This window comes from Sceloporus undulatus, chromosome 4 (assembly GCF_019175285.1).
Source record: "Sceloporus undulatus isolate JIND9_A2432 ecotype Alabama chromosome 4, SceUnd_v1.1, whole genome shotgun sequence".
Classification (NCBI taxonomy): domain Eukaryota; kingdom Metazoa; phylum Chordata; class Lepidosauria; order Squamata; family Phrynosomatidae; genus Sceloporus; species Sceloporus undulatus.
This window is the reverse complement of record NC_056525.1, coordinates 113,953,834-113,967,874: the sequence shown is the minus strand read 5'-3', so window position 1 is coordinate 113,967,874 and position 14,041 is coordinate 113,953,834.

The window sequence follows — 14,041 nt, the reverse complement described above, 5'->3', positions numbered from 1 at the left end:
ATTATTATTATTATTATTATTATTATTATTATTATTATTATTATTATTATATCCAAGCTGCAGACTTCCATCTTCAAAAAGAGTACAACTCCACTCCAGCACAGGGTGAGTTCCTATTCTCCAATCTGCCTTTGGGCTGACCAGGACCATCTCTGTCTTATCTGGATAGTTTCAATTTGTTTGCTCTCATCCAGTCTTTTACTGATGACAGGCACAGTTTTAGGAGCAAAACAGGTGGAAAGGAATAATAGAAGTCAGTGTCATCTGCATACTGTTGGCACTAAACCCCATAACTCCAAACAACCTTTCCAGGTGGTTTCATGTATATATTAAATAGCATTAGGGAAAGAACTGAATCTTGTGGGATCCTGCAAGCTAATGGACAAGAGGTCAAGTAGAAGTTCCCCCATTACCACCTTCTGGGTTTGGCCCTTTGGGAAGGAATGCAACTACAGTAAAACAGTGCCCCCTAAACCTCATCTCATTATGGTGGCCCAGAATGATATCATGATCAATAGTATCAAACGCTGCTATGAGTTTAAATAGAACCATTGGGGACACAATCCCAGTGTGTCTAGCTCCCAGTATAGGTCATCGACCAAGGTGACCGAAGCCATCTCTGTCTCATAACCAGACCTGAAACTATATTGAAATGGATCTAGATAATCTGTTTCATCTAGAAAACTCTGGATCCATAAGCTCCAGAACCTTGCCCCAAAATGAAATATTAAAAACTGGACAATAATTAGTCAGAATGATGGGATACAGGGGGGTCATTTTTAATAACAGTTTTAAAACAGCCTCCTTCAAGTAAACTGGAACTCTGCCTCGTTTTAGCAAGGCATTAACCATACCCCTTCCTCACTCAGCCAGCCCCCTGTTGCTTTTTCAGTTAGCCAGGAAGGACAATGATCTAACCTATACCCCTCCAAGAACTCTATCCACATCCTCAGGTTGCACAAATTGAAAATTATCAATTGTCACCAAAGTTAAATCTACTGGATCTGTATCAGTTAAAACATCCAAGTCAGAGTGGATCCAAGTGATGTTCTCTCTCCATGAGAGGGGATGCTCAGGAGCAATTATGTTGTAGGAGATTCAAGTTTTCTAAGGCTTCAGCCTTTGTAAAGGAAACAAAAAAAATCAAAATATCAAAAATATCAAAGCCTGTTAGGGTCTATCTTTTAAATCAGGAGAGCAGCAGAAATGGTTTTTGTCTAGCAATGCTTCTCTAAGAACTAAGGCTGACTCAAAGTCAACAGAGATGGCTTGAAGTTTAAAAAATAAAACTTTACTAATGGCTTAAATCTACATATGCATAGAAGCTACATCCTAACCTATCTAATGAATAGTTAATCTGAAAGAAGAAATCTTTATCTTACCATCTTTCAGAAGAAGATTGATGGAGTAGGGAGATAGGAGACTGGAGGATAGCAGGAGAATCTTTTGTGTGAGAGAAAACTTCTTGGAGGAAGTTTGCTGAATCACATTTGTTTACCAATTTACAATAGTATTTATTGCCCCTGTGAGTCAATGGAACCAAATGGCATGCTTTTAAAGCGGGAAGACAGTGAAGTTTGCATGCAACAGAAAATGCCCGAAGAGCCATCAGGAATCACTCAGGATCCATGAGCCTCTTCGGGCTGACCATTTTAATATATCCTCCATCCCTGCAGAGGCGATCTGACCATGACAACAGAATTATAGAATCTTACACTCTCAGATCACATTCATCCCACCTACCACAGAAAACAAGGTTCCAAATGTTCCCAGTATCATGAATAGGACCAGAAACAACTTGGGACAGACCCAACAGGGCATTCCAGTGTGGATGTTGAAATCTCTCTGCACTACAAGATGGGAGGGGAATTTGAACACTAACCCCAAGACCACCCCAGCTAACTCAGGAAGGGAGACTGCTGAGCATCAGGGTGCCAACAGAATTCCTGTCCTTGCCATTCACTTTCATGTGAACACACTTGCTCCCAGAAAACTGAGGGGTAGGGTATCTGGTCAGGAAATTGCAATTTTAATAGACTACTGTAAAACCTGCCTCCCAAGCCTGCTGATGTTGAACAGAGAAGCCCAGGGGACAAAAGTGATAGAGGTTAATCCCCACCACCACTTCAGCCAACCAAGTCTCTGTAATACTTGCCAGGTCAGCATTGTCATCTGAGCTCAAGCCCTGAATGGCAGCTTTCTTCTCATTCACTGAACTGGCATTCACCAGCAGCATTTTCAACCCAGGAGTTTGGTTGCCAAAACTATCCAGGTTGTTCGAGTTTATGGACAATTGCATTTAGTTGTTAATTCATACTATTTCCCCTTATTTTTGTATCCTGACCATGGTTATAGTGAAGAGAGGTATATGGAGGCCATGATACATGAATGTTAGTGGGTTTAAGACCAAGATGTTTAGAGGACGTCTGAAAAAGTTCAGAGTTTGCAAGACTCTTACCCAACTGTCTTTGACAGTATCCAAAGCATTTTTTATTTTCTCTTTCCATTTTTAATCACATAATTTCCTTTTTTTCAAATCTGAAATGAAAAGCCATGCTCCTTTCCCACTCACATGAGACTATAGGTTTGCAGCACAAATACAGAAGAAAAAAATGTCTCTGTTGCATATTATTATTATTATATTATTATTATTATTATTATTATTATTCTGCTTAATCGCAGGGAATCCAAGCAGATTACAGCATTAAAACAAATACTTATCCCTCCCCCCAGTTATAATAACATAAGTAATGCTATTTAACTATTCATGAGTTCTATGAATACAAAGCAGTCACTTAACACTCACTTAGCAACTTGCAGATATCTAAATATCTGCTGCATAGCAGATATTTCCACCACCCTATTATGTCTAAGGCAAAAATTATTGTATCAGGAAGTAGGGAATCCTTTATCCTAAAACTATGGCTTCAGAATCAACACAGTGATTATTTACATAATGAATTGCTTGGGATAATAATTCCTTTTCTTCTTCTTTTCTGGCTGTCATCAGCCATAACTGCCCATGGTGGTTCCTCAACACTCATGTCTGTGTTTACTTAAAGTGGGAAATGATATGAAGCCAATTCAGATAATCAAGGGGCAGGCAAAAAATAAGAACCCCCCAAAAAATCAAAGATAAGAATAAATCTATATAAAGGGGGCTTCACTGCAACTATCCAGGTCTGTTATTTATCTGGCTGGCTTTTCTATTCAGAGAAAAGCTTGTTCTCAGATCTTTGTGGGTTCCCAACTCTCTTGGGTGACTTTCCCAGTCAGGCAACCACAAAGGCTTCAGTCCAACTGTTTCTTATGTTTTTCCCCCATCACTATCCCAGAGCTCAGGTCTAATGGAATAACTTGCAACCCTTCTTTTGACATACAGCTTATACTTTGTAGCTCCTTAATCTCAGAGGCATTCAGTGTTCTTTTATTGTCCTCCTTGCCACACGCCACTGCAGAAGCTTTAACTGAGACTAGCAGCTGGTTTTCCTTTCTTCCTGAGGCCAGGTAGATAGGAATAGGCAAAACACAAAGCTATTATGTCAATGGTCATGCTATACATTTTGTAGCTGTGAATTTCCTACATTAACCTCAAATTCTGTACTTCCTTTTGTTTACTCTTAAAAGGGATGCTGGTGACATTATAGTAGTTTTAAATAGCCTCCAAGCTTCCTGGAAGGGAGTGATCTTCCACACTCTTCTTCAACTTCTGTTAACCTTGTCACAAAGGAAATCAGTGGAACATGAAATGTGAGGGGAAGTTTGACATTGTTTGATCAAACCTCAGTTCAGTGAAATGTTATATATGAAAAAGGATGTCATAAAATGGTGAGTCTCAGAACAAAAGGGTCTGAAATGTCATCTAAGAAAGGAATAACCCTCAAAATTTAGTTTTGTATTGAGGTGCTTCAGATTAATTGTGTGATGTTTCCTAGAGGGTAACATCTTTAATTAGGGATAAGCAAGATAAGCTTACATTTTCAGGATTAGTGTTTTTTCTTTTTCATTTTTTCTTTGAAAGAACAACCAAAAAATCATGAAAATAAATTGTGTTTGAGGTAGTATAATATATTAAGGGGTAAAGTGGTGAAATAAATACATTCATGAAAATTCATTGGTTTCCAGGGAGGACTATTAACTAAAATAATTGTTGTTAAGGAATATATACCAGGAACTTTCATTCTAGACAAAGAGGTCTTATACCATTTTGTCTTTTGGCTTATGTGTAACGATTTACCAGGTTATATACACAGGCGAATGATTTATTATTGAATATTTATTCATCTAATTATTAATTGCTGCATTATTTAAACACTCCATATATGATCGCCCTCTTGGCACTGCACAGATTAATACACAATGAAGAATATAAACAGTTGAAAATCACTTACACACACACACATACACACACACACCATACTGATAGGTAGCTTTGTCAAACCTAGTTTAATGAATTTCTTCCTTTTCACACACCCCAAATTATTCCATGCCAGTTCTGTGCTGTTATTAAAAAAATGGAGTGGGGAGATCTGAGCATAGGTTTATGCACATTTTTCAAAAGGATTTGTTAATGGATGCATGCCCATATTGACTTAGGTGCAGTTACAGACATTTTAAAATTTGAGCACGGTAGATTTCCTTGTGCATGTTAAACACAAGCACCCCTCTTTCACCCTTTTTGCAGAAATGTAGGGCTTACAACAGAAAGTTGCATCTAATTTAATGTTTGGTCTTGAAAGTGCAATATGGTAATTCTATTTAAAAATTTATCACAATGAATTTCTCACACAGACACTATAGATTACAAAATTTATAGCAGCTGTCAGGAAAGTTGCAGTGGAAGTTGCATTGTACGAGGACATGGGAGGGGGCCTTCTCTGCCATGGCACTTCATTTGGGGAATTCCCTTCATTGGGAAGTCAGATTGGCTCAAATGTTAATTCCACTCTGGTGCCAGGTTAACATATAAACACATTGTTGAGACCTAATACCCTACCACCAAAAAAGTACAAATACATGGTTTTAAAGCATAACCTTTTGATCTATTTAACAGGTTAATTTTTAAAATAATCTTTTAGCTTATTTAAATGATTTTTATTGTTTTGAACTGTTTACAAAGTTTTCTTGTATGAAATTCCATACGGTGGGTTGTAATGTGAATGAAAGAAACAAACACTACTCTTAAGGAGGTCTTGCTTAATGGGTAGAGCATGCATTATGTGTAGTTTTAGGAGCATTAAAAAAAGAAATGCAAGATACATCCACTAGAATATATCTTGTTGCACTTTTTATGTCTGTGTTCCTTTCAAAGCACCTACATGATCATGTTGAAAACACTGGCTGTTTGAAAGCTCCCTGACAATGATACTTCTTTTCCCCTACAGTGGGAGGAAACTAATATCTAATAACAAAGATTCTATTTGGAATAGGAGGAACATAACAGTTGATCAATGCATTTGTGCTAGGGAGGGAAAGAATATTTTTCAAATATTGAAAAAAAATGGTTGAAAAATTAAAAAAAGGAAACAAATTAAAAAGTGGGAAAAGAGGAGAAGGTGACAAAGAATAGGGGAAGGGGGGAAAGGGAAACAAACAAAAAACAAACAAAGAAGATGAACAAAAAATAAAATAACAGCTAATGATATGAAAAGTAAGAAAAATAACTAAAAAGTAAAAAAAGCTATTGAAGTCAAAAGACAAGAATTAAATATTTTTTTTATAAAGGAAACAAAATAAAAAAGATAAGGAAAGCTGAACAGGATTAAAAATGATTAAAATAGGATGGCAAATGAAGGGATTAGGAGGCAATATAGAATTTGATTACCTAAAAGAGGGGAAAAAGAAAAAGGAGAAGAAATTAGCTAAAATTCTAAAAATAAAATGTCTGATACCAAAGGCGGGCAGTCAGGGGAAATCAGGGAAAGAAAGGAAAGAGGAATGGGGGAAAAGATGGAAAATTAAGCCAAGACAAGATAGAGAGGATGAAAGAAAAATAAACAGAAGGGTATATGGAAGAGGTGGCAGGATACAACAAGAGAGCCAAGTAAGTGACGAAGGTAAGAATGTGAGAAGGAATGAGAAGGTAGAAAAATATCAGAAGAAAGGAAATAAAGAAAGTAGGAATGAAAAGAAGGTATGAGAGGCAAGGAGAGGCAAAGGTAAAAAGTAAGAGGAGAAAAGGAACATAAGTTAGGTGTAAAAGAAAGAAGAAAGACTAATAAAGAAGGTAAAAGTTGGAACGGGAAAGAAAAAAAGGATTAAAGTGACAAAGAATGATTAATAAGTATTTACTCATCTATTTATTTTTTACTTATTCTATTTTAGTGTTACTAGTATTACTATTATTATAGACTATATAAGAGCAAGATTAAGGAGAACTGAGAAGAGATGGAACAAAAGTCATAAAAGAATTAAAAGTCAAACTAATAGATAAGTGAAACAGAGTTTATGAGTTAAGAATTAGAAAGAGAATATGTTTTGATTGTTGTTGTTTTTTCCTTCTCAAAGGGGAGGAAGATTTTTTTAGATACATAAATATATGAAAAATAATAACTATAAAATGTTTACATTGTTAAGACATAGTAAAGGAAGAATTAGAAGGAAATTGGGAGGTAAAGAAGAGAACCTGAAATGGGAATAGAAGTAAGAAGAGAAAGAAAGAAAGAAGGAACATAAGAAGCTAAAGGAAGAAAATCCATATATAAATGCAGATACAAACTAGGAGAAGGATATGTATTAGAATATATAAAGATCATGATATGTAAAAAATGTAAATATATTTGAAAAAATTGATGGAAGTGTTGATTGAATAATGATAATAAAAATAAATAAATAAATACATAAGAAAAGAAAAAAACCATGTTTTTCAAGTATTGAGAGACTGTACCCACATCTGCAAGGCAGAAACAATCCACTTTGACACCATTTAACTACCATGGTTCAGTGCTATGCAATTCTGGAAACTGTTGTGGCACCAGAGTTCTCTGACAGAGAAAGCTAAACCAAACTACAATTCCTAGAATTGCATAACATTGAGCCATGGCAGTTAAAGCACTATCAAACTGGATTATTTCTGCAGTGTGGATGCAGATGTGACAAGAAGAATTTGAGACTGACATGACTTGTTTACAGTTTATTTCAGGAAAGTCTGGCAGGATAGTGGGCTTACCATACTATCAAGTATGACAATGTCAGATCATTTCACTGAAAACCAAATGGCCAATGAGACATTTGTAATGAATTATTAATAAACTGAGATTCCTAACACCAATTTAGCTGAAGAAGAAGTAGTTATTATTTTATGCTTTGCATGGTTGAGTCCTCCCTAACCTACCCTCATCCCATACTCAACAATGCTTCATCTTTGTGTAATCTTTTCTTAGTAGCATTTTAAAGGCAACAGGATAAAAATGCTTTCTGGTTCTCAAATAGTTTTTATTCCAATGTGTTTTGTGTGTGTGTGTGTGTGGAAAATAATGTGGGAGCTTCTTTCACATGTCATATGGTAGTAAGCCTGGATTTGCCACTGTGGGAAACTCACAGAAAGGTGTTGATAATCTGTCTGTTTAGTTTTCATAGCTTTTCTCAGTTCTCAGGATGGCATGTAGAAAACAAAATGAAAACATTGTAATTGGGGAGAAAGAGACAAATTAGTCCAGATATGTCCAATTTGAATAATTTAGTCTTAACAACACACTCACACCATTTCTCTTTACAGTGGTACCCCGGGATACGAATTACCCAGCTTACGAATTTTTCGGGATACGAAAAAATCCCATAGGGATTTATTGTTTCGGCTTACGAAGGTTTTTTCGGGTTACGAAAAAACCCCGGCGCTGTTTTAAATGGAAAGGCCGCCACCGGAGGGCAGCAGAGAGCTATTTTTTCCATTAGCGCCTATGGCAATTCGGCTTACGAAGGTTTTTCGGGTTACGAAATTAGCCGCGGAACGAATTAATTTCGTAACCCGAGGTACCACTGTAGTTTCTTTTTAAAAATAAAATAAAATTCAGAACATCCCTAGCTACATCTCTCTGGTGTATTGTGGTTCTGTAAATTAGTCTTGTACATATAAAGATGATTCAAGGAAATTCAGTCGATAGTGTCAACCTTGGCTGTGGTGGTAAGATGATAGAAGAGATGTGTAAAAATGACAGGATCACGCTCTTGCCAACTTCATCTTGCTAACTGTGTTGACACTCTGATGAAACCCCTTCACTATGATAGACAGGAGCGTGGCGAAAAAGTTCTCTGTACCCCCAAATATAGGAAATGTTATGATTTGTGTATATTGCATATAGAAGTTTCAAACACTGTGATCTATTGCATTATAGTTTTAAACATAGAGACAAAAATTCTTCAGCTTCAGACTGAGGATTCAGTTGTTTGAAAAGGAAAGTCACATTGTAATACTTGTGGTGAAACAGAACAATGCATCTTCTGTCACTTTTGGTGCATCTAGACTGCTTTGGTACTTTTAAACAAAGAATTTCTTTACTTTAAACAAAGCATTTATTTACTAAGTTATATGGGTGAGGGAAACAGTATTCCAAAGGAAGGGGGGCACCAGGTGCTGCTGACAGTAGTCTCATTAAAGCTGGGGATATTGGGCCAATTGTACAAAAGCCCAACAGAGGGCAACACAACTCCCAGGAATCACCTGGAAAGAATGGCTCATGGTCTTAGATTCCTGTACACTAATGCACATGGGATTGAAAATGAAAAAAGATGGATTTGAAGTCAAATATGATCTAATAGATATTGTTGAAACTTGGTGGGATGAGAGAATAAGAGAAAAAGAAAAAGAGATACAAGAAAATCCAAGGGAGAATTAATAAATCAGCTTAAAATTCTTCAGAAAAAGTTGGATGCTAAATTAACAAAAGAAGTTCAAAGGAAACTACGTATTGTTAAACAAAAGCATTTCAAATTTGATAATAGGACTTGAAGGTGGCTCATGAATAGGCTGAAAAAAGAAAAGGAAAAGAAACTTATTCAAGAAATAATTGATAAAGAGGAAACCATAATGAATTAGGAAGGCATTAAAATGCATTTTTAAAATACTACACAAAACTATACAAAGAACAACAAGTTGGAAAGATGAAGAAATATGACTTAAAAGAATTTCTTTCCAAACAGAATATGAAAACAATTTCAGGAGAAGACAAGGAGACATTAAGTGCGCCATTTACAACAATGGAAATCGTACAAGAAATAAGACATCTTAAAACAAAGAAGGTCTCTGGAACTGATAGCTTTAAAGCTGAATATTATAAGTGTTTTGAAAAAGAATGTTTTATTCCTCTATGTTAAATGGAATACTTGAGGAAGGACCCCCAAAATCATGAGAAGGGACAAATATAACTCTTATTCCAAAAGAAGGGAGGAACAAGAGCAAAGTTTGGAACTACCAGCCCATCTCATTACCGAATGTCAGTTATAAAATTTTTATGTCCATATTAGCAGAGAGGTTAAAAAACATCCTAAACAAAGTTATACATGAAGATCAAATGGGCTTTCTTCCATCAAAACACATGAAAGAACAGTGCTAAATGCCATTGCATATTATCAAAGACACAATGAAAAGAAAGCTGTTATGATCTTTGTCGACATCAAAAAAGGATTTGACAAGGTGAAATGGAGCTTCATGTTTGAGGTAATTAAGAGAAGGAATCTTGGACAAAATTTCTATGAGCGGATTAGAAGCATTTATAAAGATCAGAAAGCACAATTAATTGTTAACAGAGAAAGAACTCGAAAATTTGACATACAGAAAGGAACTAGACAAGGATGTCCATTATCCCCACTTCTGTTCATTATAGTGATGGAAGTTCTCAATAACAAAATAAGAGAAGACGTCTATATCAAAGGAATACAAATAAAAGGAGAACATTACAAATTGAAGGCCTTTGGTGATGACGTATGGGCTATGTCTGCAGCTGCCCCTTTACTGGACAGATCAGGGCCATGGCCACCTCACGCAATGGCCCTGATATGGCCTCTGGAGAATGCAAAAACGAACCACACAAAGGAGCTCCTTTTTGCACTCTCCAAGGGGTGCCATAGCCATGGCAACACAGCTTTATGACACCCCTTTGGTGCTGTATCACGTGGGTGCAGCACTGGATTGGCATCATTATGGCATGCACTATATGGAGCAACGTGCAACAAAATGGCACCCTGGGGTGGGGTTACGACATCCAGCATGCGGATGCTGTGCCCTAATTCCACCACAGGCTGGCACAAATTGCCGGTCTGTATAAAGCCATAGTCTTCTTTTCCGAAGAACCAGTGAGCTCTATTGAAAATTTACAAACAATCCTATCAGATTTTGAAAAGATTTTGGAAACGAAATAAATAAGGAAAAGATGGTGATATGACAAAGAAAGAAGAAGAAATGCTACAGAATAAATCAGGATATAAAACTGAAAAGATAATTAGATACCTAGGTATTTGGTTAACCAAAAGGAACATGGATTTATATGGAAACAACTTTGAGAAGAAATGGAGAGAAATAAAAGAGGAACTAAATAAATGGACAAAAATAAACCTATCTCTGTTTAGAAAAACAGAGGCAATTAAAATGATGGTGTTCCCTAAGATAAATTTCTTGTTCCAAAACATCTCAATAAATGTGAATGAAAAACTATTTCAAACCTGGCAGAAAGACTTGACAATATTTATATGGCCAAGAAGGAAACCTAGAATTAAATGGAAAGCACTAATAGATATGAAGGAAAATAGTGGATGTAACCATACTGGCCTCAGTATTTACTATCAAGCAAATGCCTTAATGTGGATTATGGAATGGATAAATCTGGACAAGGAAAAAACTTTGGCTTTAGAAGGTTTCAATCTAAGTTATGGATGACACACCTATTTATGCTACAGGAGAGTTAACATATATAAAGGTTTCAAAAATCATTATATTAGAAGGCCATTATTTAAAATCTAGTTGCAACAAAGAGAAAAATTTTATAGAAAATTGTCACTATGAGTGTACATCGAGGAAGCATTTTTTGGAAGACGGCATGAAGTATTGTCTCAGGTACCATGATATCCTGCATAAATGAAGTAGAGCACGGTATGAAATGAAATCTTTAGAAGACTTAAAGGAGATGGACCCAAAAATTCATTGGTTACCATATAAACACCTGACAGACAGATTTAAACTTGATTATAAAACTGAAGGCTTCGAAGAAAATTAAAATGAATTGGACAAAGTGATAAGGTATAATGGTCCAAAACTGATATAAAAATTTTATAACGTGCTGCTGAAAAGAGAACTAGAACAGAACAATGTGAAAGAAATAATGACTAAGTAAGTGATAGACATTGGAAGCGATATCCACTTGGAAAGCAGAGAATCAGAAAGAAAGAAAAACCCACAAAGATTTACCAGATGCCAGGACTTAAAAGAAGACTACTTTAAAATGGAACACCGTTGGTATCTAACTCCAGTAAAGTTGGCAAAAATGTACAAAACATGTGGCAATAAGTGTTGGAGATGCAACCATGCTACTGGAGGGTGGTGCTACATGTGGTGGAACTGTTCTGTAGTAAGGTCTTTCTGGAAAAACATTCATGCAGTAATATGCGAGATTCTCAAAATAAAATACAACTTGTTACCAGAAATATACCTCTTAAATATGATCAACAAGGCATCAAAAGAGATAGAAAATAATCATGGTAGATTATTGTTATACATGATAACAGCTGTAAGATTGGTACTAGCAAATTAACAAACTAATTAGAAATTAACAGAGATACCCTCAGTAGAAGAATGGTTTTGGAAAGTATTAGACATGATTGTATGAATGTATTAACTGCTAGGTTAAAAAGACAACATTTACAAAAAATAGAATAAGATTGGGCCCCAATATTGCAATACTGTAAGAAGGAAAACTTAAATTTTCAAAGACATTAATTTTTAAAGTTAAGATAGTGTGATCAAGATAAATTAAGATGGTTGGTTTAAGACACACAGGAACTGGAAAATTACTGTTTTTGTCCTGAATACAATGAGATTTAAGTGATAAAAAGTTTTACACCAACTGGATGAACATGGGAAGTCAATTGTAAATATGTATATTCAAAAATTTTGTTTTATGACTAATTTTGACATTACTTAGTGTATTTAAGGTGTTATGTATAATAAAAAAATAATAAAAAAGAAACTTGGTGAAATGAGTTCCATGATTAGAATGTAGGACCTATTTTTAAAATATAGAACAATCAGGAATGGAGGAGAAGTAACATATTTCAAGATTGTGCACACCTGTGAAGAGATCCATGATTTAGAACACAAGCTGAGGCTTCTTTTGCGGGGAGATTAATGGAAACAACAGTGATATTATTGTGGGAGTCTACTATAGCAACTTCCCCAGTTGACAAAACATCTTCCTAAAACAAATGACTAAAAAGATGTGATGCGGTATTAATTAAAAACTAAAAATCCTGATATTTGTTGGTAGTCACATTCTTTCAACAGTGTATGGCCAAAAAAAAAAAAAAAAAAAAAAAATCCTCACTACCCCAGCAGATAATTTCATTATAGAAAAAGTGGAGGAAGCAAAAAGGGCATCAGCTATATTTTTTGTGGGGTTTTGGAGCTATGTGGCTGTGTTCTAGAATTTATTCCTGACGTTTCACCAGCATCTGTGGCTGGCATCTTCAGAGAATGGTGGCAAGGAGGTACGTGGGATATATATGCTGTGTGACCTTTGGTTGAGATGAAGTGATTTACATGTTAATCTGTGTGTTGGTTTGTTGGTGGGGGATATGTGAGAAAGATTTCTGTCTATTTAATCAGTGATCCGTTGTCTGCTAGGAAACTCCCTGACTTTGCGTGATGTTCATTTGATTGTTCTGAGTCTTGATTTTGGTGTTTTTAGGACTGCTAGCCATAATTTGTTTACTTGCAGGATTTCTTCTTCCCTGTTGAACTTGTCCAGGTGTTTGTGGATTTCAGTGGCTTCCCTCTGCATTCTGACCTGATAGTTGTTGGCATGGTCCAGAATTTCAATGTTTTCAAATAACATTTTATGCCCAGTTTGGTTTATAACATGATCTGCTACTGATGATTCTTCTGGCTGGCCCAATCTACAGTTTCTCTCATGTTTCTTGATTTGCATTTGAACACTGCATTTGGTGGTCCCTATGTAGATTTGTCCACAGCTACATGGTATGTGGTAAACTCCAGCAGCCATGACAGAGCCTCTCTTGTTCTTCACAAGCGCAGCATTTGCTGGATTTTCTCTTAAAGTCTCTTAAAGGTGAAATATTGAAGGCACAGCTGGGGAAAAAAATTCAAGGAGGAAGAAAAACAAGAGCTGTCTAAAGAAGCCAGGATTAATGTATATAGAACTTTCTTATGACAAGAGATTTAAAAGAGACATGTGGAAGAAATGCAAGGAGAGGAACGCTGAAGAGGAATGCAAACAAATAGTCAATACTTGTAGGAAGGTCTGAAAAGCTAAAGCTCAGAATGACTTCAGGCTCACTCTATTGGTCTGTGTTTTCATGTTGTTTCGAACTTTTAGAAATTTCTGGGTTTTATCTGTCAACCAGCTACAGAACCACTTAGCTATAACATTGTTCAACTCACAGTTCACAAGTTTGCCTAAGGTGAGCTTATCATGAGTTTTTTTGTGAGTTTTTTGGCAAGATTTGTTAAGACAGTGCTTGCCATTGTCTTCCTCTGGGGCTGAGAGTATGAGAATTACCCAAGGTCATCCAGTCTGTTTCTGTGACTGAGGCCTTGTACAGAATGTCCATTTAGGCCGGCTTGGGGATGGAGTCAGGGTGCCATGTCCACATGATGCACACCCTGACTCCACCCCCAGGTGGAGTTTAGTCTCTACTTAGCTACAGTTTAGTCTCTACTTAGATACAAAATAGTTCTGCTATCCAGTGGGTGAAAGTCCCAATGTGTCTAAAAGAGGAAATTTTGAGACCTTTGTTAAAATAGCCATCTCTAAATCCCACTGTAATGGATAATAATAAACCAGTGTCCAACTTACCATTTTTGGGCAAGGTACTG